Source organism: Manacus candei, unplaced genomic scaffold (genome assembly GCF_025592945.1).
Source record: "Manacus candei isolate 608988 ecotype Guabito, Panama unplaced genomic scaffold, ASM2559294v1 h1tg000045l, whole genome shotgun sequence".
Taxonomy (NCBI): domain Eukaryota; kingdom Metazoa; phylum Chordata; class Aves; order Passeriformes; family Pipridae; genus Manacus; species Manacus candei.
The window spans coordinates 10,180,449-10,208,429 of record NW_026138093.1 but is presented as its reverse complement, the minus strand read 5'-3'; the positions used below and the strand labels follow the sequence as shown (position 1 = coordinate 10,208,429).

At 48.2% G+C, this 27,981-nt stretch overlaps 1 protein-coding gene and 1 long non-coding RNA gene across 2 annotated transcripts in view; one reads left to right on the top strand and one right to left on the bottom strand.

Moving 5' to 3' along the window:
• LOC127474866 (uncharacterized) overlaps nucleotides 1-27,981 on the top strand; it is a 192,163-nt gene that overhangs the window by 18,321 nt on the left and 145,861 nt on the right. The window lies entirely within an intron of this gene.
• On the bottom strand, nucleotides 13,634-15,103 carry LOC127474962 (uncharacterized). Its single transcript, XR_007906014.1, has 3 exons — nucleotides 15,039-15,103; nucleotides 14,198-14,695; nucleotides 13,634-13,719 (listed from the first exon to the last, which is right to left on the bottom strand). It is a non-coding gene; the product is annotated as an uncharacterized LOC127474962 (long non-coding RNA).

Here is a 27,981-nt window from a genome sequence, read left to right as displayed (position 1 = left end):
TTTTCCTCCAGGGCAAGCGCTTCCAAGAATGGTCGAGGGGCACGAGAGGCAGAACATCCCTCCGGGCTCAGTGCCCTCCGGACTCAACCTCTCCTGGCCTTTCCCGTGGAACATCCCTGCTAGTAGTAGGAGCACTTTTGCTAGGGGCAAAGACCACTTGTGGTTTTGTCGGGGGCTGTGGCACCCGTGCCACGGGGAGGCAATGCATGGGAGAAACACCTTCCCCTGAGAAAACTCGAACGTGGCATAACCCCTAGCACTTGCATTGGGATTCATGGAGATGCAGTCTCAGTAAGCGAGTTCTGCTGTGTCCCTCGTCCAGCTCTTCTTGCTCAAAGGACCAGGGAACAGCCTCTCACACCTGAACTGGATGTACTGGAATCTGCATATTTGCAGTAGGCTGAGGGGTACTCAGAGGCACATTCAAAAATTTCATTCTCTTTCCCATCTCTGTCACCTCCGAAGGACATAAATGACCACCAAAGCAGGGTGTGATCTCTTGCCATGTGCACTGGAAAACCCAGGTCATCTCCTCAGGGCATTCATCACAGACCTGCCATCCGCTCTTGGCACTCACAATAGAACCACAACTTCCAGCACTGGCTTCTCACCCGGCACACAGAGATTCTTTTGCCTTCCTTGGAGAGACCGGAAGAACTAGACAGGGTGTATCTGTTTGCATTGCACAGACAAGTCTTGAGCACACACCTGCTCTTGGTGTGGGGAGATGACCCTGAGCAAGAACAATTGCCATCAGCCACCTGGGGAGACGACCCTGAGCAAGAACAATTGCCATCAGCCTCCTGGGGAGACCTTGAAGTTATGTGGGACAAAGAGTGTCTCGGTGTCACATTGCATTTACGGTTCTAAATCCTGGCAAAGCCCATGGGTGCAGCTCTGGGATGTGCTTCTCTTGGACAGTGCTCCGCGTTTCCATCTCTCAGGCGGTGGGGCATCTCAGATAGTGGCAGAGCAGGTGGCACCCCACAAGGGCTTAGGTGCATCCAGGTTCCTGGCGTGGCAGCAGGAACCCCAGGAGATACTGCCCCTGCTGCCATGAACTGTCTGTGTCTGTGTGCAAGCGAAGGACTCGTGTGTCTGAAAACCCTCCTGTGACCGAGCAGTGAGCCCCCGCCAGAGCACCACTGACTCTTGGCCAACTGGCCATCCAGAGACCATTTTCCAGCGCTGCTATGCAGAATATCATTCCCAGTCTGTCCGGACATTCGGGTTTGCCCCATCACAGGGACAGAATCTGGCACTTCCCCTTGTTGAACTTCCTCTGGTTGAGGATTGCCCAAACCTCTGATCTGAGGTCTCTCTGCGGGGCCTCCGTCTTCCATGAGGCCCTGGAGTGTTACAATGGCCCCTTGATTGCTTGGGAATGTGCAGTGTTCTGTGTTCCATGTGTTACATGAGGCCCCATATTGTCACAACGGCACTGAAATGAGAGAGGATCTCCATCCTTAATGGTTTCGTAAATCACAAGTTTTTCTTAGATAAAAATCCTAATCAACAAAGGGGTTTGCTTTCTTGGCATGGTAGCAGTCTTTTCTTTTCTTTTAAGACTACAATTAGTTGTAGGAGAGAGAATGTAGATGATACATGGAAACTAATAGAGAGTGTATCATATGCCCATCTTCAAGAAATTAGCTGACAGGCCTCAGAAAACTTGTTTAATAAGAGATTGTTCTGTTAAGAAGAAAGTCAATTCTACATAGTTTAAGCAAATGGGAAGTTCTAAGACACGTCTTAGCTGGTCCTAAAGCATTTAGTTTAGGGGTTAGGGGTCGGATAGATCAATCAGAGACGCTACGAGGCCTGCTAAGGGAGAAGACCACTCTGTGAAAAGGACTGCCCCTCCCCGAAGAAATGGACGCTAGATGGCAGTCTTGCTCCACGAATGAAATCCAAGAGGCTATTTGACCCTAAAATCGTAAGAGAATTTTGGACTGCTTGTGAAGGGGAGGGTCTTTCAAGTATCACTGTATTTATACTCCGAAATTTATACTGATTCTTTGATTCATGCATGGCAGAGTACCCCCATGAATCCCCAGCTGGCATATTAAAGAAATGTTCGATCCAATGGTTTCTGGTCATGGGGTTTAATTCTTTTGTTTTATCCCTTTGATTCCATGAAGTTCCAAAGATATCCCACGGTTTGTTTAATTCCATGAGGTCCCGCACATCCCAATGATGTCCCTTAAGTCCCTGGTTTCTGTAGTTTCCCAGGGAACATTTGCTTCTATGATGCAGGGCAGTGCCACGACGGCCACTTGATTCCGGGAGTTCCCCCAGTCTCCCCGCAGTCCTTTGGTTCCATGAGACCCTGCAATGTTGCAGTGGGTTGACCTTACCTGGATACCAGGTGCCCACCAAGCTGCTCTATTGCTGCCCTTCCCAGCCAGACAGAAGAGACAGAATAAGATGGAAAATTATTTCTACCTTGAGATCAGGCACTTTACTAAAGCAAAAGTCAAAGTTTGCGCATGCATAAGTGAAGAGGAAAATAGAAAGATTTTCTCTCTACTTCCTGTCAGCAGCGATACCTGGCCACTTCATGGGAAGCAGGGCTTCACCACACAGAGAAGCCGCTCAGAAGGCATGTATTGTAAAAAAATGGATTTCCCCCCTTTCCTGTTCCTTTCCTGAGCTCTTGTAGCTGAGCTGACGCCATATATTCTGCAATGTCCCTTTGGTCCATTTGGCTCAACTGACCTGTCTGTATCGCCTCCCATGATCTTGCCCCCGATTCAGGGGACGAAGCTGACAATGCAGATGCTGCACCAGCCCTGCTCAGCAGTTGCCAAAGCACTGGTGTGATTAACCCCTTTGTAGCTCCCAATGCAAAGCACAGCCCTGTGACGCCTGCAGTGAGAAAATGAACTCCAGTTCAGACAGACCCAACACATGTGGGATTCTGAAATGTCTCAGGGTTCCTTTGGTTCCACGATGCCCCTCTCAGACCTGGCAGTAGAAAAATAAATCAAAAAATTGAGAAGAAATCATCTTAAAGTCATGCTAAGCCTGTCTTCTACAGTCCAGAATCTATATATGTGTGACTGCAGATACTTGGGATGAGGGTAGATGCTCAGAGGAATTCATGGGTTTGATCTAGGAAACCTGTTCCAAAGTTTTCACTGCCTTTTCCTCCTTGGACATTTCCTGATGCCCGGAGGAAGCTCATGTCCAACAGCAACTCCATCCCCCACTTCCTCCTCCTGGCTGCAGCTCTTGCACTTCTGCTTCTTCCTGGGCATCTCCCTGGCTGCCCTCCTGGGCAACGGCCTCATCCTCAGCGCCGTAGCCTGCCACCACCACCTGCACACCCCCCAGGGACTTCTTCCTGCTCCACCTCTCCCTCACACACCTGGGCTGCATCTGCACCACTCTCCCCAAAGCCATGGCCAATTCCCTCTGGAACACCAGGGGCATGTCCTACTCACGATGAGCTGCACAGGTGTTTTTTGCTTTTCTTCTTGATCACAGCGGAGCTTGCCCTTCTCACCATCATGTCCTATGACCGCTACGTGGCCATCTGCAAAGCCCTTCACTACAGGACCCTCCTGGGCAGCAGAGCTTGTGCCCACGTGGCAGCAGCTGCCTGGGCCACTGGGAAGCGGGTCTGGCCCTGGGGCTGCAGGAGCTGCCGCCTGAGCTGATGATCTCCTGAGCAGTCCAGACATGCAGTCACTCTCCCTGTCCTCTATTGCCTCCCTTTCTTGCTGCAGGACAGAAACGACTGTGCTGCTCTGCTGGGCTGGAGCGGGACAGGGAGATGGGGGGACCAGGGAGGGGCTGGTCTGGGCAGTTCCAGTGACTAGAAAACCCCAATGTTCATCTGAAGTGTAGGAGTGGGCAGGGTGGGAGCATTACAGGGTTGAGGTGGCTCCAGGCTCTGGGAGTGGTAGCAGGAGCCCAGGGAGACACTGCCCCTGCTGCAATGAACTGCCTGTGTGTGTGCCAGGGAAGGACTCGTGTCTCTGAACACCTCCGTGTGTGCATCAGTCCAGCTCAGGGTTGGACACCTCTCAGAGCCCTGACACATTTCTCTGTGTGACTGCAGGAAAACCCCCGCTGTGCCAGGGAGTTACCAGATCCTTTGCTGTCACCCTCCTGGTGTCCTGTGTAATGATGAAACTAGAAAAGGTGATCATCATACCCTGGTAATTTTCTAAGAGGAGAAATGTCACTGCTGGAAAGAAGTGTCACTGCTGGAAAGAAGTGTCACTGAAGAGGTGAGAAGAGGGAACATCATTGTTTCCTTCAGTCTGTTCCACAGTAGGTTCCCCTGGAGCCCCAGGGACACCTGCGGGGAACCCAGAGGGGCAGAGAAAGGGCTGCCTTTGGCTCTTGCTGTGCTGCTCAGCTGGGCCGGGCTCCTGGCACACAGGGAAATCCTGGTAAGCGGGCAGCACTGCAGAGAGACAGCTCTGCCCAGGAGCAGCTCCTCTGCACAGCCCAGCAGGGCCTAGGGCACTGCCTGTAGGCACGAGAGAAGAGAAGAAAGGCAAAGGGAGGTTAAAGGCAGCAGAAAGATGGGAGGTGTTCAGCTGAGACACAACTTGGGGACACAACTTCACACTCCTCTGCAGAGTGAGTCTACAGGTGCAGGGCAATGTTGCTTGTGTTCCTGGAGGAATCTCCTAAAGCTACCACATCCCACAGCCTTGCCCATCTGTCAGGACTCTCCCAGTTTCTCTGTTGCGCCGGAGGAGGATGTTCTCCAGGGCAGGCCTTCCCTGCAGCACTGTCAGAGGGACAGCGCAGGTGGGTTCCTTCTCCCAGGGATGGCTGCGGGGTGGGAAGGTGGGGGTGCAGCCAGGGATGCCCGGGGTTGTCCTGCAGAGCAGGGTCCCTGTGCTCCGGGGTTCTTTGTGCCAGGGCAGGGACTTTGCTGCCTGCTGGGGTCAGGTCTCATCCTGCCTGGGTAGTTGCCCACCCCTCTGCAGGGAGAAGCTGTCGGTGGGTGGTGAGAACCCCAGCAGGAGCCAGGCAGGTTCTTCCTGCCGTTGGATGAGGTGTGTGTGGTCAGGGCTGTGGGAGGTCAGGGCTGCTCCCAGATCCAGATCACACCAGCACATTTCCAAGAGCACTGTCAAATGGGAAGGACAAAGCACAATTATTAGGAAGGAATGGAGCTTTTCTGAGGCAGTGTTTTCAGTTTCCTACTCCTGAGGAATCTGGGGGTTGAGAAATGGAAAAGGAGCTCCCATGTTGGACAAGTCACTGAGACTCCTGAGCTGTAACTTGGAATGCACAAGTGCTTCTGTAAGCAACTTCCTAAAGTGCTTTTGGCCTCTGCTCTGCTTTTGACAGAAGCAGCATCACTTCTGCTGGACCCATCTGTTTTTTCTTTATCTGCCCTTTTCCACCTGCAAAAAGAAAAGTTGTCCAGTCAGTGCGCTGCAAACAGGCAGGTTTCTCTCAGGCCACAGTGAGGGCACAGACATTCGGATGGAGTGGTGACAGGGAAGTCATGAATGGATTTCTGATGTTGAGTCTACTGTTTTGAAATCAGAAAATGTGGTGTTGAAGTCATCGTTAGCCTTTGAGAGGGAAACAGGAGAAAAATCGGATAAATTTGTTGCTAAAAATGAGCTGCTTCAAACTGAGGTTGACCACCTTCAAAGTCTTGTTAAAATTTGGATGATTATGAAACAGTCAAATCACGGATTACACTCATCAATACTAGACAATGCCCGCAGTATAAAGGCATAAAGCCCTCCCAGCCCCTCCAGGAACCCTCAAATCCCGTCCCGGTCCCACAGGACCCAACTTCCCCTTAAACCCTTAAACCCTCCGAGGCCCCCAGACTGCCTCCCAGACCCACAAAAACATACAAGATGCCCCCAAACCCCTCCCAGTTACCTCCAGCCCTCCCAGGACCTTTCAAACCCTCTCCTAGTTACCCCCTTCCCCTTGAGTATGCCCCCAAACTCTCTCCCAGTTCCTTCCCACATCCCCGACGATTCCCCAAAACCCCTCACAGCTGCCCCAATCTCCCCAACCTCCCTCCCAAACCCCCAAACTCCCCCAAACACCTTCCCAGTTACCCCCCCGACCTCCAACCCCTTCTCAGCCTCCCCATTCCTTCCCAAAGCCCCTCCCAGTTGCTGGCCCGTCCCCCAGGCTCGGGTGAGGAGGTGGCCCAGGCTGACGGGCCCGCCCAGACAGGGGCGGTTCCAGCAGCATGTCAGGAGCCACCCCCTGCCCCGAAAGCTCCCGCCCGCCCTGGAGCCACCTCAGCTGCCCCTGCAGGGGAGAAATCCAGGCCGGAGCAGAGCAGGGGGCAGGGCCGGGCTGGGACCTCGATGGACGGGGGCACTGGGAGAGCAGGGGAGACACCGGGATGGGCTGAGGGGGCACTGGGGGAGAGGGGAGACACTGGGATGGGCTGAGGGGGCACTGGGAGGGAGAGGGGAATGTTTTTTGCCCCTTTCCTGGGCACTTGAACACCCTCTGCACCCCCGTTCCTGGCCGTGCCGGCTGTCCTTTCCCCCCAAGCCATGAACAGGTTTTGGGGCTCCCTCGTGGGTCGCAGTCAATAGGACGGCTCTGCTGGAATGACGTCATTGCCAAATTCTGCTGGGCCCCAGTCCTTGTGCCGGTGAGTCACCCAATAGAACGTCGAAACTTCCGCGGGGGCTGCCGGGAGCGGGGCGGTGATGGCGGGGGAGGGGAGGATCGGGATTGAACCCGATTGGTCCCGATCGATCCCGGCCCCAGGGTCTCCCCCCGCCGCGCTGTTTTTCTCGTGCGGCCCCAACGAGGCCATGGTGGTGTGGGGTGAGTTCAGGGGGTATGGGGGCTTCTGGTGACCCCTCCGAATCTCCCCCAAGACTCTCGGGAACCACCCAGATCCCCCCCAAGACTCCTGGGGACCCTCCGCCTTTCCCCCTCGTCCCCCAAATCTCCTGTGCATCCCCTTAACCCTTGAAAATCTCCTGGGACCACCTCAGACCCCCAGACTCCCTCCTGGGGACCCCCAAACACTCTTCAGGACTCTGGGGCCCCTCCCGACCCCCTTCCTAGAGTCTTTTGGGTGTCACCAACCCTTTACGGCGGATTCCTCCGTCCATTTTTCCACCCTGGACTGCTGGGGGTCCACCCCCCCAAGAAACTACTGGGAACTCCCCAGTGTCCCACCACGAGATTCCTGGGTCCCTCCCCCCCCCAACCCCCTGTGGGTGCCCCCATCCTTTCTTCCCCTCGAAAATATTCTTGGGGGTCCCCTAATGTCTCCTCCAGCCCCCATCCTGCCAGGGATGGATTTGGGGGGATCTCCTTCCCCTTCCCTCTGGCCCGAAGGCAAATGCCCTCCCTGTCCTTCTTCCTTCGCCCCCAGGCAGAAAAGAGAAGAGAAACAGCCAGTTGGCCCTGGCAGGTGTGGGTGTGTGCAGGCTGTGGTTGAGTGGTTGAGAAGGGAGAGGAGGGGGCTGGTGTTTGGGCCAAGTCCAGCAGGTGATGTCTTTTGTGTCTGGCACTCCTTGGTCGGCTCCACGACCATCCAGCTGTCAGTGTTCATGACATACCCATCAGCCCTTCTCTTCTTGGCTCCTACACTTGCCAACCCTAAGCTGCTCCTAAGTTCTCTTGCTGTCAGTTCATAAAGAGGTCTTGTCAAGTGTTACTGATTTAGAAACTAAAGCCTGACATCTTTGTCTTTGCCAAAGATGTGTGTGAAATGGCAGTGCTGTTGCAAAGCAGTGTTGAGCTTCATATTGGGTGACTTGGCAGCTTCCTCTGCATCACCCATGCACCCTGGGTTTCTTTGAAAAGTACTTTTCACTCCAAATGTGACACCACATTAGCCTGTAGGACATCCTGTCCCCAAATGGATAACTGTAAATATTAATAATTAAAAAGTGAGCCCCTCCATTATTCAAGAAAAGCTTGTATCTCTGTACTAAAAGCATCCAAGGGTCACGTCCCCCAGTTTTCTATCTGACAAGGGTTTGGAGGGGCTGCTTTGTGCAGGGAACCCTTTGGGGGCCCCTTGCACATGGGTAGGGCTGCACTCTGGGGGTGTGGGGCTTTGGTTCTTTGGTTGCCAGGGGCCACTGTGAGTCACTGAGCTGGGGTGGGGACAATGGGCAGGGCTGGCTGGGACAGGCTGTGGCACCTGTGACATAAAAGGGAAGTGTCCCCGTGGGGCAGCTCTGCAGGGTCCATCAGGGGATGCTGCCCAGTGCAGCCTGTGCTGTGGGGAGCGTGCACACAGGGAGAGGCTGGGCCGGACGAGGGCCAGGGCAGCAAGGCCTCCCCAGGGAGTGGGTTCTGCCCCTGCCTGCAGGGCCCAGCCCCTGGCAGGAGTGCCTTGGGCAGGGCCCGGTGCTGCTGCTGGGGCAGGGGGTGAGGCCTTGCCGCCTGCCAGCTGCCTGGGCCCCTGTCCTTGCTGCGCCACATCTCCGAGGCTCCATCCCCACTCCCCCAGCGCCAGTTCCCTCCTTCCCAGCCCCAACCAAGCCCTTCTCTGTGTCCTCCTGCAGGTCATGGCTTTCACAACATTCCTTTTGGTGCTTGTGCAAAGCATCATCCAGTCCCTGCAGGCGGTCGGGGAGGGGCTGCACAAGACTCAGTGAGCTTGGAGGTCTTTTCCAAGCTGAAGGACTCTTGGATTCTGTGATTGTGTGCTGGATTCAGCTGGGTCCGTGTTAGCAGCATTAGTTTGCTCCCAAAGTTTCCTCGCTGTCAGCTCTTGTGGCCTAAGGTTTGAGCTCCTTTAACTCCTTGTGCTGAGCTACTGCTGGGAAAGGAGAGGCCTCTGCGAGCAGATTCCTGGTGTTCCCTGTAGAACAGTGAGGGAGAAGGTGTAGTCAAGTGGGAAGAGGAGTACTGTTTGTGTGTGGCCTCCTATGTGGCCTTGGCGCCTCTGAGGGGCTTGAAGGAGAAAAGAGCTTTGTTAAAGTGAGAAGTGAAATAGTGTGTTGGCTGTTCTCTCTGCAGGGAGAAGCTGTCGGTGGGGGAGGGGTCCCCGAGTGGGGGAGAGGCCGTAAAGTGGGGGAGGGGCCACAGAGTGGGAGAGGGGTCACAGAATGGGGGAGGGGTCACAGAGTGGGGGAGGGGCCACAGAGTGGGGGAGGGGCCATAAAGTGGGGGAAGGGTCTGAGAGTGGGGGAGGGGCCATAAAGTGGATGAGGGGCCATAGAGTGGGGGAGGGGTCAGAGAGTGGGGGAGGGGCCATGAAGTGGAAGAGGGGTCACAGAGTGGGGTAGGGGCTACAGAATGGGGTAGGGGCCACAGAATGGGGAAGGGGCCATAAAGTGTGGGAGGGGCCACAGGGTGGGGGAGGGGTCACAGCCTGGACTCGGGGGGTCAGGGCAGTGACCTCGGGGAGGGGGAGGGGTCAGGGCATGGGGTAGGGGTCTCACCTGATCCCGGGGCTATCGGGGCCATGGCGGGGCCGAAGCTGGTGGGGACACCCAAGTTTTTCCCAAGTTTCCCCTCATTTTTCCCAGTTTTTCATCCATTTCTCCCAAATTTCCCACTCTTTCCCCAATTTTCCCCCCATTTCCCCCATTTTTCCCAAATTTCCCCATTTTTCTCAATTTTTCCCCATTTTTTTTCCAAATTCCTTCCATTGTTCCCAAATTTCCCCCATTTTTTCCCATGTTCCCCAAATTTCCCCCCATTTTTCCCAACTTTCCCCAATTTTTCATCCAATTTTACCCAAATTCCCCCATTTTTTTCTCAATTCACCCCATTTTCCCTAAATTCCGCCATTTTTTCCCAATTTTTTCCTAAATTTCCCCTAATTTTTCCCAATTATCCCCCATTTTTCCTGATTTTTCACCCATTTTCCCCAAATTTCTTACTTTTTTCCCAATTTTCCCTCCATTTCCCCTCAAAATCCCCCATTTCCCCAAATTTCTGACTTTTTCCCCAAAATTCCCCCATTTTTCCACATTTTCCTGGATTTTCCCCCAGTTTTCCTAAATTTCCCCCCATTTTTCCCCATTTTTATCAATTTTCCCCAAATTTCCCACTTTTTTCTCAAATTTCCCCACATTTTTCCCAATTTTTCATTTGCGTTCACCAAATTTCCCACTTTTTTCCCCTATTTTTCCCCATTTTCCCCAAAATTCCTGGTTTTTTCCCCCCATTTTTTCCCACTGGGGAAATTTGGGAAATTTGGAAAACTGGGGACCCAAAAATCCAAGAAAATGTGGGGAAATGGGGGAAAAATGTGGGGGAAATCTGGAGAAAAATCTGTGAAAATGTGGGAAAAATGGGGGGCAAATCAGGAAAATGGTGAAAAATCTGGGAAAATGTGGGAAAAATGGGGGGAAAATCTGGGAAAATGGGGGGAAATCGAGAAAGAATCCGTGAAAATGGGGAAAAAATTGGGAAAAAACTGGGAAAATGGGGAAAAATTGGGAAAAAACCTGGGAAATTCTGGGGAAAATGGGAGAAAATCTGGGAAAAATGTGGAAAAAATGGGGGGGAAAGGGGAAAAAATGGGAAAAATCTGGGAAAATAGGGAAAAAATGGGGGGAAACTGGGGAATATTCTTGGAAAATCTGGAAATATGGGGAAAAGAATCTGAGAAAAATGGGGAAAAATCTGGGAAAAATGGGGGAAAATGAGGAAAAATCTGGGAAAATGTGGAAAAAATGTGGGAAAAATCATGGAAAATGGGAGGAAATTGGGAAAAAATCCGGGGAAATGTGGGGAAAAAAGGGGGGAAATCCGGGAAAATGGGGGCGAAATGGGGAAAAATCTTGGGAAAATGGGGAAAATGGGGAAAAATCTGGGAAAATGTGAAAAAATTGGGAAAAACTGTGGGAAAATGGGGGAAATGAGGAGAAATCCATGAAAATGGGGGAAAATGAGGAAAAATGTGTGAAAATGGGAAAAAATGGGAAAAAATCTGGAAAAATGGGGAAAATCGGGAAAAATCAAGAAAAATGGGGGAAAATGGGGGAAAATGTGGGAAAATGTGGGAAAATGTGGGAAAATCTGGAAGAAAATCTGGAGAAAAATCTGAGAAAATGTGGGAAAAATGGGAAAAAATGTGGGAAAAATCTGGGAAAATGTGGGAAATTCTGGGAAAAGTGGAGGAAAAATCTGGGAAAAATCCGGGAAAATGGGGAAAAAATAGGGAAAAATCTGGGAAAATCTGGGAGAAATCTGGGAAAACGGGGACAAACTGGGGGGGAAATGCTGGAAATTCTGGGGAAAATGGGGGGAAATGGAGAAAAATGGGAAAAAAACCCAGAAAATGGGGAAAAATGGGGAAAGATTTTAAAAAATGGGAAAAAATCTTGGGAAAATCTGGGAAAAATGGGGAAAAATCTGGGAAAATCTGGGAAAATCTGGGAAAATGAGGAAAAATCTGGGAAAATGTGGAAAAAATGGGAGAAAATCCAGGAAATGGGGAAAAATGGGGAAAGATTAAAAAAATTGTGGAAAAATGGGGAAAATATGGGAAATTCTGGGAAAAATCCAGGAAAATGGGGGAAGAAATCTGGGCAAATCTGGGAAAAATATGATAAAAAATCGGGGAAAATGTGGAAAAAATGGGAAAAAAAATCTGGGAAAATCTGGAGAAAAATGTGTGAAAATGTGTGAAAATGTGGGAAAAATGTGGGAAAAGAATGGGGAAAAATCTGGGAAAATGGGGGGAAAATAGGGGGAAAATCTGGAGAAAATGGGGAAAAATCTGGGAAAATGGGGGAAAAATGGGAAAAAATCTGGGAAAATGTAGGAAAATTGGGAAAAATCTGGAAAATGGGGGGGAAATGGGGAAAAAATTCAGGAAAATGTGGAAAAATGGGGGAAATCTGGGAAAAATGGGGAAAATGGGGGGAAATGTGGAAAAATGGGGAAAAATGTGGAAAAACTGGGTTAAACTGGGAGGAACTGGGAGAAACTGGGCCAGAGGGAAAGGGATGTTGCCATGGAAATGTGAGCCCGCCCCTCCCCCACCCGGCCCAGGGCCCAAGGGGGGGGGAACTGGGTTAAACTGGGACATACTGGGAGGCACTGGGGGGTCACTGGGAGTTACTGGGAGCTACTGGAAGCTACTGGGGGGGTCACTGGGGTTACTGGGATGGACACTGGAGTTACTGGGAGCTACTGGGGGGGTCACTGGGGTTACTGGGATGGACACTGGGGTTACTGGGAGCTACTGGTGGGGTCACTGGGGTTACTGGGAGTTACTGGGAGCTACTGGGGGGCATATTGGGAGTTACTGGGAGGTACTGGGGTGGACACCGGGGTTACTGGGAGTTACTGGGATGGACACTAGGATTACTGGGAGTTACTGGGAGCTACTGGGATAGACACTGGGGTTACTGGGAGCTACTAGGAGCTACTGGGGGGGTCACTGGAGTTACTGGGGGGGTCGCTGGAGATACCGGAGGCATTACTGGGGTTACTGGGAGCTACTGGGAGCCACTGAGAGCGGCCCATCCCCCTCCCTCCCCAAGGTCACCCCAAGGACACGGAGAGGGGGGAGGGGGGGAACCCTGCCCCCTCCCAGTCCCTCCCAGTCCCTCCCAGTTCCCTCCCAGTCCCTCCCAGTACCTGAACTGGTCACACTGGGAGCGGCTCCAGGTCCCCCCTCCAGTTTGGGCCCCCGGGGCTATTTTTGGGACCCGGTGACGTCACTGGGGGGTAGGGGCCTCGAGGGGGCGGCCCCTTTCCTCTCCCTTCCCAGTACAGACCAGTAAGGGACCAGTAACAGCCCCAGTGGGGGGGGGAGGGGAAGGATGGTCCTTGAGCATGGGGGAAGGGCAGGAGGTTCCCTGAGGGTGGGGGAAGGGCAGGACCGTCCCTGAGGGTGGGGGAGGGGTAGGCGGGTCCCTGTAGGTGGGGGAGGGGCAGGAGGGACCCCGAGGTGGGGGGAGGGGCAGGAGGGTCCTGAGGGTTGGGGAGGGGCAGGGAGGGACCCTGAAAGTGAAGGAGGGGCCCTGAGGGTCCCTGAGGGTGGGGGAAGGGTAGGAAGTTCCCCGAGGGTGGGGGAGGGGCAGGAGAGTCTCTGAGGTTGGGGGAGGGGTCCTGAGGGCCCCTGAAGGTGGGGGAGGGGCAGGGAGGGCTCCTGAGAGTGGGGGAGGGGTAGCAGGTTCACTGGGGGGAGGGGAAGGAAGGGACCCTGAGGGTGGGGGAGGGACAGGAGGGACCCTGAGGGTTGGGGAGGTGCAGGAAGGGCGGGGAGGGGCTTTGGGGGGACCCTTAAAGGTGGGGGGAGGGGCTGAAAGTGGGTCCATCATTGGGAGGGGCCACGCCCACCCAAAACCCAGTAAGTCCCAGTTGAGCTCCCAGTTCAGGGAGGGGGAGAGGATGCAAAAGACACGCCCACTTGCAGAGGCTATGGCCACCTTGGGATGGGACACGCCCACCAGGGAGAGACCACGCCCACCTAAAGAAGGGACACGCCCACCCCCAAACCACTAAGTCCCAGCTGAGTTCTACCTTAACTGGTCCTTACTGGTCCCACCACCCCATTCCGTGTTCCAGTGACCCGTATTGGTTTATATTGGTCTATACTGGTCCATACTGGTTTATACTAATCTATACTGGTCTATACTGGTCTGTACTGGTCTGACGTTGACGGAGATGCTGAAGTGCCCCCAACCCCCTTAACTGGTCCTTACTGGTCCCACCGCCCCATTCCCCGTTCCAGTCACCTGTACTGGTCCATACTGGTTTATACCGGTTTATACTGGCCCATACTGGTCTATACGGGTCTATACTGCTTTATACTGACCTGACCTTGATGGAGATGCTGAAGTGCCCCCAACCCCCTTAACTGGTTCTTACTGGTCCCACCACCCCATTCCCCGTTCCAGGGACCCATACTGGTTTATACTGGTTTATACTGCTCTACCCTGGTTTATACTGGTCTGTACTGGTCTGACCTTGATGGAGATGCTGAAGTGCCCCCAACCCCCTTAACTGGTCCTTACTGGTCCCACCACCCCATTCCGTGTTCCAGTGACCCGTACTGGTTTATATTGGTCTATACTGGTCCATACTGGTTTATACTGGTCTATACCAATCTATACTGGTCTGTACTGGTCTGACGTTGACGGAGATGCTGAAGTGCCCCCAACCCCCTTAACTGGTCCTTACTGGTCCCACCGCCCCATTCCCCGTTCCAGTCACCTGTACTGGTCCATACTGGTTTATACCGGTTTATACTGGCCCATACTGGTCTATACGGGTCTATACTGGTTTATACTGGTCTGACCTTGATGGAGATGCTGAAGTGCCCCCAACCCCCTTAACTGGTTCTTACTGGTCCCACCACCCCATTCCCCGTTCCAGGGACCCGTACTGGTTTATACTGGTTTATACTGCTCTACCCTGGTTTATACTGGTCTGTACTGGTCTGACCTTGATGGAGATGCTGAAGTGCCCCCAACCCCCTTAACTGGTCCTTACTGGTCCCACTGCCCCATTCCCCATTCCAGTGACCCGTACCGGTCTGTACTGGTTTATACTGGTCTATACCGGTCTATACCAGTCCATACTGGTCTATACTGGTTTATACTGGTCTGTACTGGTCTGACCTTGACGGAGATGATGAAGCGCCCCCAACCCCCTTAACTGGTCCTTACTGATCCCACCACCCCATTCCCTGTTTCAGTGACCCGTACTGGTTTATATCGGTTTATACTGCTCTACCCTGGTTTATACTGGTCTATACTGGTCCATACTGGTTTGTACCGGTCTGTACTGGTCTGACCTTGATGGAGATGCTGAAGTGCCCCCAAGCCCCTTAACTGGTCCTTATCGGTCCCACCACCCTGCTCGCTGTTCTAGTGACCTGTACTGGTCCATACTGGTCCATACTGGTCCGTACTGGTTTTTTACTGGTCTATACTGGTCTATACTGGTCTATACTGGTCTATACTGGTCTACACTGGTCTATACTGGTCTATAATGGTCTGACCTTGATGGAGATGCTGAAGTGCCCCCAAACCCCTTAACTGGTCCTTATCGGTCTCACTGCCCCATTCCCCATTCCAGTGACCCATATTGGTCTATACCGATCTATACTGGTCTATGCTGCTCTGTACTGGTCTGACCTTGATGGAGATGCTGAAGTGCCCCCAACCCCCTTAACTGGTCCTTACTGGTCCCACCACCCTGCTCCCCATTCCATTGACCCATACTGGGTCGTGGTGGCAAGAACCCCAGCAGGAGCCAGCTGGGGTCTTCCTGCCATTGGATGAGTGCTCTGGGAGGTCAGGGCTGCTCACAGATCCAGATCACAGCAGCACATTTCCAAGAGCACTGTCAAATGGGAAGGACAAAGCACAATTATTAGGAAGGAATGGAGCTTTTCTCAGTCAGTGTTTCCAGTTTCCTACTCCTGAGGAATCTGGGGGTTGAGAAATGGAAAAGAAACTGTCATGTTGGACAAGTCATTGAGACTCCTGAGTTGTAACTTGGAATGCACAAGTGCTTCTGTAAGTAGCTTCCTAATGTGCTTTCGATCTCTGCTCTGCTTTTGACAGAAGCAGCATCACTTCTGCTGGACCCATCTGTTTTTTCTTTATCTGCCCTTTTCCACCTGCCTGAGGTTTCTCTCAGGTCAAAGTGAGAGCACAGACATTTGGATGGAGTGCTGACAGGGAAGTCATGAATGGATTTCTGATGTTGAATCTACTGTTTTGAAATCAGAAAATGTGGTGCTGAAGTCATCGTTTGCCTTTGAGAGGGAAACAGGAGAAAAATCGGATAAACTTGTTGCTAAAAATGAGCTGCTTCAAACTGAGGTTGACCACCTTCAAAGTCTTGTTGCGCCAGAGTGCAGAGAGAAAACTGTTGCTAAAAAAACAGGCTCCTGGTTTGGTCAGGCAACTTCATAAACCAGTGTCTTACCCTGGCATTGAGACTTGGGAAACCACAGAGAACCCTGATTCTAAGTCTCAGGAGAGAAAGAAACCAGGAGAATTTGAAGTTCAACTGATGTTTCTAGAGTCTCCCAGCTTTCCTCACATTAATGAAAATAGACTGAGTGATCCCTGTGATAATGAACAAAGGGAAGATTATTCTTTACCTCCCTCAATTTCCTTTGTGCCTGATACTGAATCCACTAAAAAACCTTGGACTCAAAAAGAGAACTCGACCCAGAAAACAACTCAATTCATTCTGATTCAAGTGGTTAAAGAGCAGAAGCATTATGGCGATAAACCTGGACAAATTAAAAGCCAACCAGTGAAATCCTATCAATATATCACATACCTTGGGATTCCACTTTGTTCTCATCAACAGTTAATACAATTTCCAATGGATATGGGGACAAAATGTTGGCAGCAAAATGCCAAAGATGGGATTAAAACCCAGACGAAAAAGAATTAAAATCACTGGAGAAAAAGAAGAAACCAGTCTTCAACCAAGAGCTTCACCCTGTTACTGTTTTGTTGATATTACCTTTTTGCTTTTTATTCTAATAATCATATTGTATGTTAAAATTTGGATGATTATGAAACAGTCAGCTCACTGATTACCCCCATCAATACTAGACGATGCCCGCAGTATACACCCGTCCCAGCCCCTCCAGGAGCCCTCAAATCCCATCCTGGTCCCACAGGACACTCCCAACTTCCCCTCAAACACTCCGAGGCCCCCAGATTGACTCCCAGATCCAGAAAACTCTTGTTGCCTGCCCATGGAGTGCCCAGTGTGGCCCACCAACTGCACCACAAAGCCAAAGCTTCCAGGCTTTCTTTCCTGGGAATTAGGGCTGTTGTTTCCTATTTTCAGCCATGCCTCCCAACTGATAGCCCAACTCCCAAACTGCTAGCATGCCTGTTGATACAGAATTGTTAAAATAAACCTTGCCAGTATATGTTTTCAGACACTGATTATTTAGTGTCGTTTCACTTGAATCCACCCCAAGGGAATTATTAATAAAAACCTGAGTTACCCCCTCTCCCCTTTTCCTGGGGCGGGTTGTAACACCAATCAGCACTGACTCTGCCCAGTAGGCATAGCAAAGGAAGTCTCCTTTTGGTTTAGGGTTTAGTGTTAGGGTTAGGGTTAGGGTTAGGGTTAGGGTTAGGGTTAGGGTTAGGGTTTAAGGTTAGGGTTAGGGTTAGGGTTAGGTTTTGAGTTAGGGTTAGGGTTAGAAAGGGTTAGGGTTAGGGTTAGGAAATTTAGGGTTAGAGTTAGAGTTAGCAAAAGTTAGGGTTAGGGTTAGGGTTAGGTTTAGGGTTAGCAAAAGACAGGGTTACTGTTAGGGTTAGGGTTAGGTTTAGGGTTAGGGGTATGGGTGAGGGTTAGAGTTAGGAAGAATTTGTCTCAGTGCGCGATCTAACAATCGCGGTTTTAGCCCATTCTGGACACGCAGCGGTGCCCAATAAGCCCCTCTCAGGCTATAAGCCCAATTCATTGCCCACCGCTGTCAGAATCATTTGCTTTTTCTCTTGGGTCTCTGCTTTTGCTCTTGCTGTTCAGTTGCGTGGCTGGCAGAATACTCACGGCTGTCCAGTATGTACTCTACTTCTATAGAGCACTGTCCCCTAACCGCAACATTAAAAGAGAGACTGGAAGCTATGCGCAAACCCTGTTCCCTAACCCTAACCCTAACCAAGAGACTGCAAGCTATGCACAAACCTTTTTCCCTAACCCTAGGCTTAAAAGTGAGAATGCAAGCTATGCACAAACCCTTTTTCCCTAACCCTAACCCTAAAAACGAGACTGCAAGTTATGCGCAAACCCTCTTCCCTAACCTTAAAAAAGAGACTGAAAACTATGCGCAAACCCTGTTACCTAACCCTAACCTTAAAAAAGAGACTGCAAGCTATACGCAAACCCTTTTCTCTGAACCTAACCTTAAAAAAGAGACTACAAGCTATGCGCAAACTCGATTCCCTGACCCTAATCCTAAAAAAGTGAATGCAAGCTATGTACAAACCCTGTTCCCTAACCTTAACCTTAAAAAAGAGACTGCAAGCTATGCACAAAACCAGTTCCCTAACCCTAACTTTAAAAAAGAGACTGCAAGCTACTAGGGTTAGGGTTAGGGTTAGGGTAAGGGTTAGGGTTGGGGTTAGGGTTTAGGGTTAGGGTTAGGGTTAGGGTAAGGGTTAGGGTTTAGGGTTGGGGTTAGGGTTAGGGTTAGTCAGAATCTGTCTCAATGCGCGATCTAACTATCACGGGTTTACCCCATTCCAGGAACGCAGTGGTGCCCAGTAAACCCCTCTCGGGCTATAAGCCCGATTCAGTGCCCACCGCTGACAGAATCTTTTGCTTTTTCTCTTGGGTCTCTGCTTTTACTGTTGCTGTTCTGTTGCGTGTCTGGCAGAATACCCACCACCGTCTGGTATGTACTCTGCTTCTATAGAGCACTGGCCCCGCCCACTGGGTGGAGTCAAGAGGTGGAGTCCGTGTTGATTGTTCTGCGTCACTGGCTCCGCCTACTGGGCAGAGTCAGTGCTGATTGGTGTTACAACCCGCCCCAGGAAAAGGGGAGAGGGGGTAACTCAGGTTTTTATTAATAATTCCCTTGGGGTGGATTAAAGTGAAACGACACTAAATAATCGGTGTCTGAAAACATATACTGGTAAGGTTTATTTTAAGAATTCTGTATCAACAGGCATGCTAGCAGTTTGGGTGCTGTCATACCACAATGTGACACAGAGATAACCTTTGGGTGGGGGAAAGAAAATGCATAGGGGAGAGAAAGGCAGGATAAGAGCAAGGGAGAGTAAGAGAAAGAAAAGCTGAGAGTGGACAGATGTATATAGTCACTGCCCGCGGGGTCCAGCGATGCTTCCATGTCTGTCAGTTGAAGTGGTGGCCTTGATCTGCCGGGGGTGAAGGAGGGAAGTCCCCATACTCCAAGAAGTTATGAGTTATAGCCATGATTAGTGTCACGGACCATGCCTCGAGCCTCCAACATCTCGAGGGTTGCAGTCTCTCTTCTAAGGTTAGGGAACAGGCTTTGGGCATAGCTTGCAGTTACTGTGTGGACCAATTGTCAGAGACTGAAATGGTTAATGATTTATGCATTCTAGGAGACTTTTCAGGCTTTTGACTTGCATGATACCTCTGATGAGCAGTCGGGCCCCTCCCTCCCTCCAGTGCTGACGGTGTGAAGCCCTGAAAAGGCAAGAGCTGAGCTTACAGGCTTTTGACTGTTGATATATCTGATGAGGAATCAGGCCCCGCCCTCCCTCTGCTATGAGATGTTAGGGTTAGGGTTAGGGTTAAGGTTAGCAAGGGTTAGGGTTTAGGTTTTAGGGTTTATGGTTTGGGGTTTAAGGTAGAGTTAAACCATCATTTTCGGGGTATGGGCCCGATAGCTTAATTAGCTGACCTTACTAGAAAATAATATAGAGGGAGTATAGAGGATTTTGATTCCTTTAGTGTAGGTTCGATTCCTACTTTTCTAAAATTCGGAAATGAGAGGATTGGTATACCTCTATGTTTACTTTATCATAGTAACCCTTTTGCATTCAGGCACATTTCCCTGAGTGTCTTAGGTAGGGGGGTAGGCCTGCATAGGAGATAGGAAGGCTGGTATGCCATAGGCATATGTTAGGGGTAAGAAGTTTTTTCAAAGCAAATGTATGAGTTGATCATATCGGAATCGAGGGTAAGAGGCACGGATTCATAAGAATCCTGCGGAAAGGAGGAGGGTTTTTGTAGCTAAAGTAGGGGGAATGAGTTCTTGAGGGAGATTAAGTGAGCTGGGGTTTAGGAATAGAATGGTTGTGAGTGCATTTATTAGTATAATATTAGCATATTCGGCGAGAAAAAACAAGGTGAATGGCCCTGCAGCATATTCTACGTTGAACCCTGAGACTAGTTCAGATTCTCCTTCTGTCAGGTCAAATGTAACGCGGTTTGTTTCAGCAAGAGTGGAGATATATCATATTATTGCTAAGGACCAGGAGGAGAAAATGAGGTAGAGAGGTTCTTGAGTTGTAACTAGGGTATTGAGGGTGTAGTTACCACTAAGGATAATTACGGATAGGAGAATAATGGCCAGGGTAACTTCGTAAGAGATAGTTTGTGCGACTGCTCGGAGGGCGCCGATTAAGGCATATTTTGAGTTAGAGGCTCACCCTGATCCTAGAATTGGGTAGACTGCCAAGCTAGATAGAGCTAGAAGGAAGAGTATGCCAAGGTTTAGGTCAGTAAGGGGAAAGGGTAGGGGAAGTGGTGTTCAGATTGTAATTGCTAGGAGAAGGGCTAAGATAGGAGTAGATATAAATAAGTAAGGGGATGAAGTTGATGGACGAATTGGTTCTTTAATGAATAGCTTTACTCCATCTGCTATAGGTTGTAAGAGGCCAAATGGTCCTACAATATTAGGCCCTTTTCGGGCTTGCATATAACTTAGAATCTTACGTTCAACTAGGGTAAGAAATGCTACGGCGATGAGGATGGAGAGAGCATAGGATATTGATATAATAAAGTAAGTGAGGGTTAAGTGAATTGTCATGTGGTTTGCGTTGGAGCTAGGGAGAGGATTTGAACCTCTGGGTAAAGGGCTTAAGCCTTCTGCATTTGCCAAGCTCTGCCACGCTAGCGGTCCTTTTCTAGGAGGGGGTTATGGTGGAGCTCTTAGTAATTTAGTTGGGTTCATTACTGGGTGCGAAGACGTGCTTGTGGCATAGGCCTTACTTCTTCGATCCTTTCGTACTAGAAGGAGTTGTAACAGATAGAAACCAACCTGGATTACTCCGGTCTGAACTCAGATCACGTAGGACTGTTAATCGTTGAACAAACGAACCCTTGGTAGCGGTTGCACCACTAGGATGTCCTGATCCAACATCGAGGTCGTAAACCTCCTTGTCGATGTGGGCTCTTGAAGGAGATTGCACTGTTATCCCTGGGGTAGCTAGGTTCATTAATCAATTATATTGGGTCTGGTTACTATTAGCACGTTGATGGGTAGTTCTTGGTTAAGATGGATTGTCTGATATTTGGAGGTTAAGTTTGTCTCCAAGGTCGCTCCAACCAAAAAATGCACACCAGCAAAGTCCCGGGGGAGTAGGCCCTGTGGGTGAGTATTGTTTATGGGAGTGGTAGCAGATTTTAAAGTTCCACAGGGTCTTCTTGTCTTATGGGGTTATTCCTGCTTTTGCACGGGAAGATCAATTTCACTGATTATCTGTAGGAGACAGCTAAAGACCTCGTTAAGCCATTCATACAAGTCCCGATTTAGGGGACAATTGATTGCGCTACCTTTGCACGGTTAGGATACCGCGGCCGTTGAACGAATTGTCACTGGGCAGGCTTCACCTTTAATACTTGGTTTGCTAAAGGCTATGTTTTTGGTAAACAGTCGGGCCTTGGATTTGCCTAGTTCCTTTTACAGATTTTAATCGTCTTTGGGGGCGCTCCATAGGTGGGTTAACAGAGTTTTGGGTATAAGGTCTTGTTAAGGTTAAAAAATATCCTGTGGATTGTTAATAATGTTGTAATGTAAGCTTGCGCCATAGAGGGGATCCCTAGTTACTTATTTTAGCATAAATTCTCTTATTTAATATAAGTTGGCCTATTGGGGAAGAGGGAGTCATGAGGAAGTTTAGATTTTTTTAGGTGAGGAGCTTTGACGCATTCTTTAATGGTGGCTGCTTGAAGGCCCACAATTAAGCTGTAATTAAATTTATCCACTAGGGGAGAGTGTATTCTTTTTTAAAGGAGCTGTACCTCCTTTAAATAGCCCTTAATTCGCTTCATGTGGGTTGAGTGTAGTCCTGGGAGGTGAATTAAGAGGGAACTAAGATTCATTTCATAGGCAACCAGCTACCACCCAGCTCGATTGGCTTTTCACCACTACTAACAAGTCTTCCCACTCTTTTGCAACAGAGACGGGTTTGCTCAGTAGATAGCTGCTCGTAAGTAGCTCGCTTGGGTTTCGGGGAAGCAAGCTTAAATTGGCGTTTTGCTTGGGTAGTTCTTGCTAAATCATGATGCAAAAGGTACAAGGGTTGGTCTTTGCTATTTATTGCTTGGTTTGTCATTACTATTTCATTCTTCCCTTACGGTACATGATCTCTATTGCGTCTTGAGTTTACCTTTCTATCGCCTATACTAGGTTGAGTGAGAGAATGTTTTGATTTAATGGGTAGTATTAACTTAGTTTCTATGTAATCTGGTAGAAGAGCTAGAGTTAGGCTTCAAGGCGATCTGATATGGAACAGATATCTTTCAGGTGTAAGCTGAATGCTTTAGTTATAGCTACGTCTTGGTAGACTAAGTGCACCTTCCGGTACACTTACCTTGTTACGACCTGCCTCATCTCTAGCTTGGGGGTTTATTATAAATAAAATTAATCATAGCTTGTGAGGGGGGTGACGTGCTTCAGAGCCAACTTAAAGGAGGCATTATTATCCTGCTTTACTGCTAAGTCCGCCTTTTAGGAGTGATTTCACACTCCTTGTCGTGAGGTATTCTATGCTAGAAAATGTAGCCCATTTTTACCATCTCATGAGCTATACCTTGACCTGTCTTATTAGTGGGATGTTGCTGTTGTGCCCACTGTTAAACCCTCAGTTTAGGGGTGGGCTGACGACGGCGGTATATAGGCTGATTTGGCAAGGGATGGTTGGGTGTATTGTGGGTTATCGGTTATAGAACAGGTTCCTCTAGGTGGGTTTGGAGCACCGCCAAGTCCTTAGAGTTTTAAGCGCTTGTGCTCGTAGTTCTCAGGCGGATGCTTAAGTGGTGAAAGCATCAGGATTTAGGGCCAGGCATAGTGGGGTATCTAATCCCAGTTTGTGTCCTGGCTTTCGTGGAGTTTTGTTGATCATGAAGCTAAGATCATTTCTATGGGAGTATTGGATGCATCTTGTGCTTATAACAGCTTGGTTACATTTCAGTCTTAGTTGAAGTGATAATGAAAAACCACTCTTTACGCCGTATAAAGTTAATTTGGGTTTCTTGTGTGACCGCGGTGGCTGGCACAAGATTTACCAACCCTGGTAGGTTGCTTTAACTAAGTCAAGTTTACACTTATTGCTTAATATTGATTACTGCTGAAAACCCGTGGGGGTGTGGCTAGGCAAGGCGTTTTGGGCTACAATTGGAGTGGTGTGCCTGATGCCTGCTCCTGCTGTCTTTTTAGTGTGCTGAGGGCATTTTCACTGGGATGCGGATACTTGCATGTATATATTTGGCAAGAACTAACTGTAAGGTTAGGACTAAGTCTTTTTTGTCCTTGGGTATGTGTAATAGCCGTCTTAACATCTTCAGTGTTATGCTTTATTGTAAGCTACAAGGACTAAGGCTGTTATAGGCATAGTGATTATTATTTGGGCTTGTTTTAGTTGTAGTAATAGTTGCTATTGATTTAGGATTTGTTTAGTGGTTGGAGAAGTAGTTCTAGTGGATAACAAAAATGTGTTGTTGAGAAGTTAGAAGAGTAGAAAGGGGCAGGATTGTAGTGTTGTGGGTGGGTTTGTTAAGGTTTTATGTTCTTGTAGTTGAAATTACAACGATGGTTTTTCAGGCCAAAGGTCTTGGATAGAGGCCAAGCAGGAATTGTTATGACGTACTTTATACTATTTTTAAGTGTTAGTTTTATTTTGGGAGGATTAGCAGTTGCTTCCAATCCTTCTCCATACTATGCAGTAGTGGGGTTAGTGTTGGCGTCTATTGTAGGGTGTGGATGGTTAATGAGTTTGGGGGTGTCTTTTGTATCACTAGTGTTATTTCTGGTATATTTAGGTGGGATGTTAGTGGTTTTTGTGTATTCGGTTTCATTGGCAGCAGATCCATTTCCTGAGACCTGAGGGGACTGGCAGGTTGTTGGGTATGGTGCTGGGTTAGTTTTAGTGTTGGGGGGTGGGGTGTTTATTATAGGGCTATCTGAGTTAGAGTGGTTAGGGATAAACACGGTGGATAGTGGGGGTGTTTTATCTATTTGGTTGGATTTTGAGGGAGCGGCTATGTTTTCTTCTTGGGGGGTGGGACAATTTTTAATTGCGGGCTGGGGTCTGTTGCTGACGTTGTTTGTTGTGCTAGAACTTGTACGAGGGTTGTCTGGTGGGGCAATTCGGGCGGTTTAAGGAGGTGTGGTTCAGAGAATAGTTTAATGAAAATGCCAGCTTTGGGAGTTGGTGATAAAGGTTTGATTCCTTTTTTTCTGAAGGGTTGGAAAAAAGTTTGGGGTCGACTGTTAAAGGTGTATGTGGGTGGAATATTAGTTAGAGTAGTGGGGGCGATTAATTGGGGAGGTAAGAGGGTGAAAGGAAATGATGGGGTAGATTAAAGTGGAAACAAACAAATGAACAAATGAATGATGAAAGGAAATGATGGGGTAGATTAAAGTGGAAACAAACAAATGAACAAATGAATGATGAAAGAAAATGATGGGGTAGATTAAAGTGTAAACAAACAAATGAACAAATGAATGGAGAAAGGAAATGATGGGGTAGATTAAAGTGGAAACAAATAAATGAACAAATGAATGATGAAAGGAAATGAAGGGATAGATTAAAGTGTAAACAAACAAATGAACAAATGAAAGATGAAAGGAAATGATGGGGTAGATTAAAGTGGAAACAAACAAATGAACAAATGAATGATGAAAGGAAATGATGGGGTAGATTAAAGTGTAAACAAACAAATGAACAAACGAATGATGAAAGGAAATGATGGGGTAGATTAAAGTGGAAACAAATAAATGAACAAATGAATGATGAAAGGAAATGATGGCATAGATTAAAGTGTAAACAAACAAATGAACAAATGAATGATGAAAGGAAATGATGGGGTAGATTAAAGTGTGTTAAAAAAATTTAACAAATTGATGATGCAAATGTCTTAATTGGAAAATTAGGGGAATGGAAAGTTTGTAAAATTTGAAATTTTTGTTAAAAAATTTAAAAACAAAAATTAATGATGAATAGAGGGAAAGTCCCTAGATCATTGCAAAAAATGATAAAATTTTTGTAATTTTTTGTGAAATTGACGACAAAAAATATGTCTGGCGTTAGGGTTAGGAGGAGTGCTCAGGTGTTTAGATAGGAGGTGTTAAGACTTTCGATAATGAGATCTTTTGAGTAAAATCCTGCTAAAAATGGTGTTCCTATGAGAGTTAAATTTCCGATTGTCAGGCATGAGGTAGTTGTAGGGAGTAGTTTCTGTAATCCTCCTATTTTTCGAATGTCTTGCTCACCGTTAAGGCTGTGAATGATAGACCCAGAGCAAAGGAAGAGTATGGCTTTAAAGAATGCATGCGTAGAGATGTGTAGGAAGGCTAGTTGAGGTAGATTTAGGCCAATAGTGACTATTATTAGTCCTAGTTGGCTGGATGTAGAGAAAGCAATAATTTTTTTGATGTCGTTTTGGGTAAGAGCGCATGTAGCGGCAAATAGGGTGGATAGGGCACCTATACAAAGGCACATAGTTAGGGCAATTTGGTTGTTACATAATATGTGGTGAGTGCGAATAAGTAGAAAGATTCCGGCAACTACTATTGTGCTGGAATGGAGTAGGGCAGATACAGGGGTTGGTCCTTCTATAGCTGCTGGGAGTCATGGATGCAGGCCAAATTGGGCGGATTTACCTGTGGCGGCTAGGATGAGCCCTAAGAGAGGGAGAAGGGATATTTGGTTTGGGGAGGATTGCTGTTGAATTTCTCAAGTGTTTATTGAGGATGCTAGTCATGCTATGCAGAGGATTAGTCCAATATCCCCAATACGGTTGTAAAGTACGGCTTGAAGTGCAGCGGTGTTGGCTTCTGCTCGACCGTGTCACCATCCAATCAGGAGGAAGGATATAATTCCGACTCCCTCTCAGCCGATAAATAAGAGGAATATGTTATTAGCGATGATTAAGATGAGTATTGCAATGAGAAAGATTAGAAGGTAAAGAGAGAATTTTGTGGTGTGGGGTTCTGAGGCTATATATCATGTTGTAAATTGAAGAACAGATCATGTTACGAATAGTGCAATAGGAAAAAACGTTAAGGAGTATTGGTCTATTTTAAGGCTAAAAGGGATTTTGAAGTTCGCAATAAATTTTCATTCTCAATAGAAAGTGGTATTTTCCATATTTAAGTAGATGGAGAGGATTATGGGAATTAAACTAACTATGAAGGAAGTTTTAACAGTGTGTATGATGGTTGTTGGAGAGTTTAGATAGTTTTTGGATAGGAGGGGGAGTAGGATGGGTATAGAGAGGGTAGCCAGGGTCAAGAATATAGAGGTGTTGAGGATTAATGGGAAGTCCATTACTTTTACTTGGACTTGCACCAAGATGAATGGCTCCTAAGACCAGTGGATTGCTATTATCCTTTAAAAGTAAGGGGGCTGAGGTCTTAGGCTCAGATGCAAGAGTTAGCAGTTCTTGTTGGTTAAACCTCCCCTCGGCAGGCAAGAAGAGTTTAACTTCTATTTTTAGGATCACAGTCTAATGTTTGGTTTAAAACTATGCTTGCATGTGGGAATTCCTGAGATTAGCTCTGGTTTTAGGATGAGGAGGAGGGAGGGTAGGATATGAAGTGTTATAAGGAGATGTTCTCGTGTATTTGAATTTTGGGTGGTTGTAATATAGGTTGGAGTTGGACCTCGTTGGGTTATAAGGAGTATGTAGAGGGTATAGGCTGCAGTTAGTAGGGTTGCGGTTCCCGTTAGGATAATGGTGAAGGTGGATCAGTTGAAGAGTGCAATTATGATAGTTAATTCAGCTATCAGGATAGTGGTAGGAGGAAGGGCTATGTTTGTTAGGTTGGCTAGGAGCCATCAGATTCCTGTTAGAGGTAAAAGGGGTTGTAGGCCTCGTGTTAGAAGGAGAGTACGACTATGTATGTGTTCATAGTTTGTATTAGCTAGGCAAAATAGTATGGAAGAGGTGAGTCCATGTGAAATCATTAGGATTATGGCCCCTGAAAAGGATCAGTGGGTTTGGATTATTGTTGCGGCAATGACTAGACCTATGTGGCTTACTGAGGAGTAGGCGATTAATGACTTAAGGTCGATTTGGCATAGGCAGATGGAGCTTGTCATTAGTGCCCCTCATAAGTCTAGGGTTAAAAATGGGTAGTAGAGGTAGTCTAATAGGGAGTTTGTAATTATTGAGGTACGCATAATGCCGTATCCCCCAAGTTTGAGGAGGAGCGCAGCTAGGAGTATGGATCCTGCGATTGGTGCCTCTACATGGGCTTTTGGGAGTCACAGGTGTAGTCCGTAAAGGGGAGCTTTCACTATGAAAGCGAGCAATAGGGTTAGACTTGATATGAGGCCTGTTCAGGAGTTTGTACGAGGTGAGTGTGAAAGTTTTATTATAGTGATGTGTATAGTTCCTGTTTGAGTGTGAAGATAGAGAATTACTACTAATAGGGGAAGAGAACTAATTAGTGTATAAAATAAGAGGTAGATTCCAGCACTTAAACGTTCTGGTTGGCTACCTCATCGTGTGATTAGAATTAGGGTAGGGATTAGGGTAGCTTCGAATGCGATGTAAAATAATATCAGTTCTAAGGCTGAGAAGGCCAAGATAATGAATGGTTGGGTGAGGATTATGGTTATGGTAAAAATAAATTTTCATGTGGGAGGTTCTTGTTGAAGGTGATTTTGGCTTGCCAGGATTATAAGAGGTAGAAGTCAACAAGATAGAACTAATAAGGGGGATGAAATTTGATCAATTCCAAGTCATGGTGATAGGTTTTTGCTAGGGTAATAGATTGAAGGAAGTCATTGTAAGCTAGCGGTTGCAATTAAGAGGCTGTGCGAGGTGACATTGAGTCATAGGAATTTTGGAGGAGATAGGAGGGTTATGGGGAGTAATATGACTGTAGGGAGAATAATTTTTAACATTGTAGAAGGTTTAGATTGTGTAAATGATCTGATCCGTGAGTTCGGGTGGAAGCTACTAGGACTGCTAGACCGGCGCCTACTTCACAGGCTGAGAATGCTAACATAAGAATGGGCATTAAGGTGGGGGATGTTGTTTGGGTTTGAATAGGTCATATGGAGAGGGCAATGTATATTGATAGTATTATACTTTCTAAGCATAGCAGGGCAGAAATTAGGTGTATTCGGTGAAAGGCTAGTCCTAGAC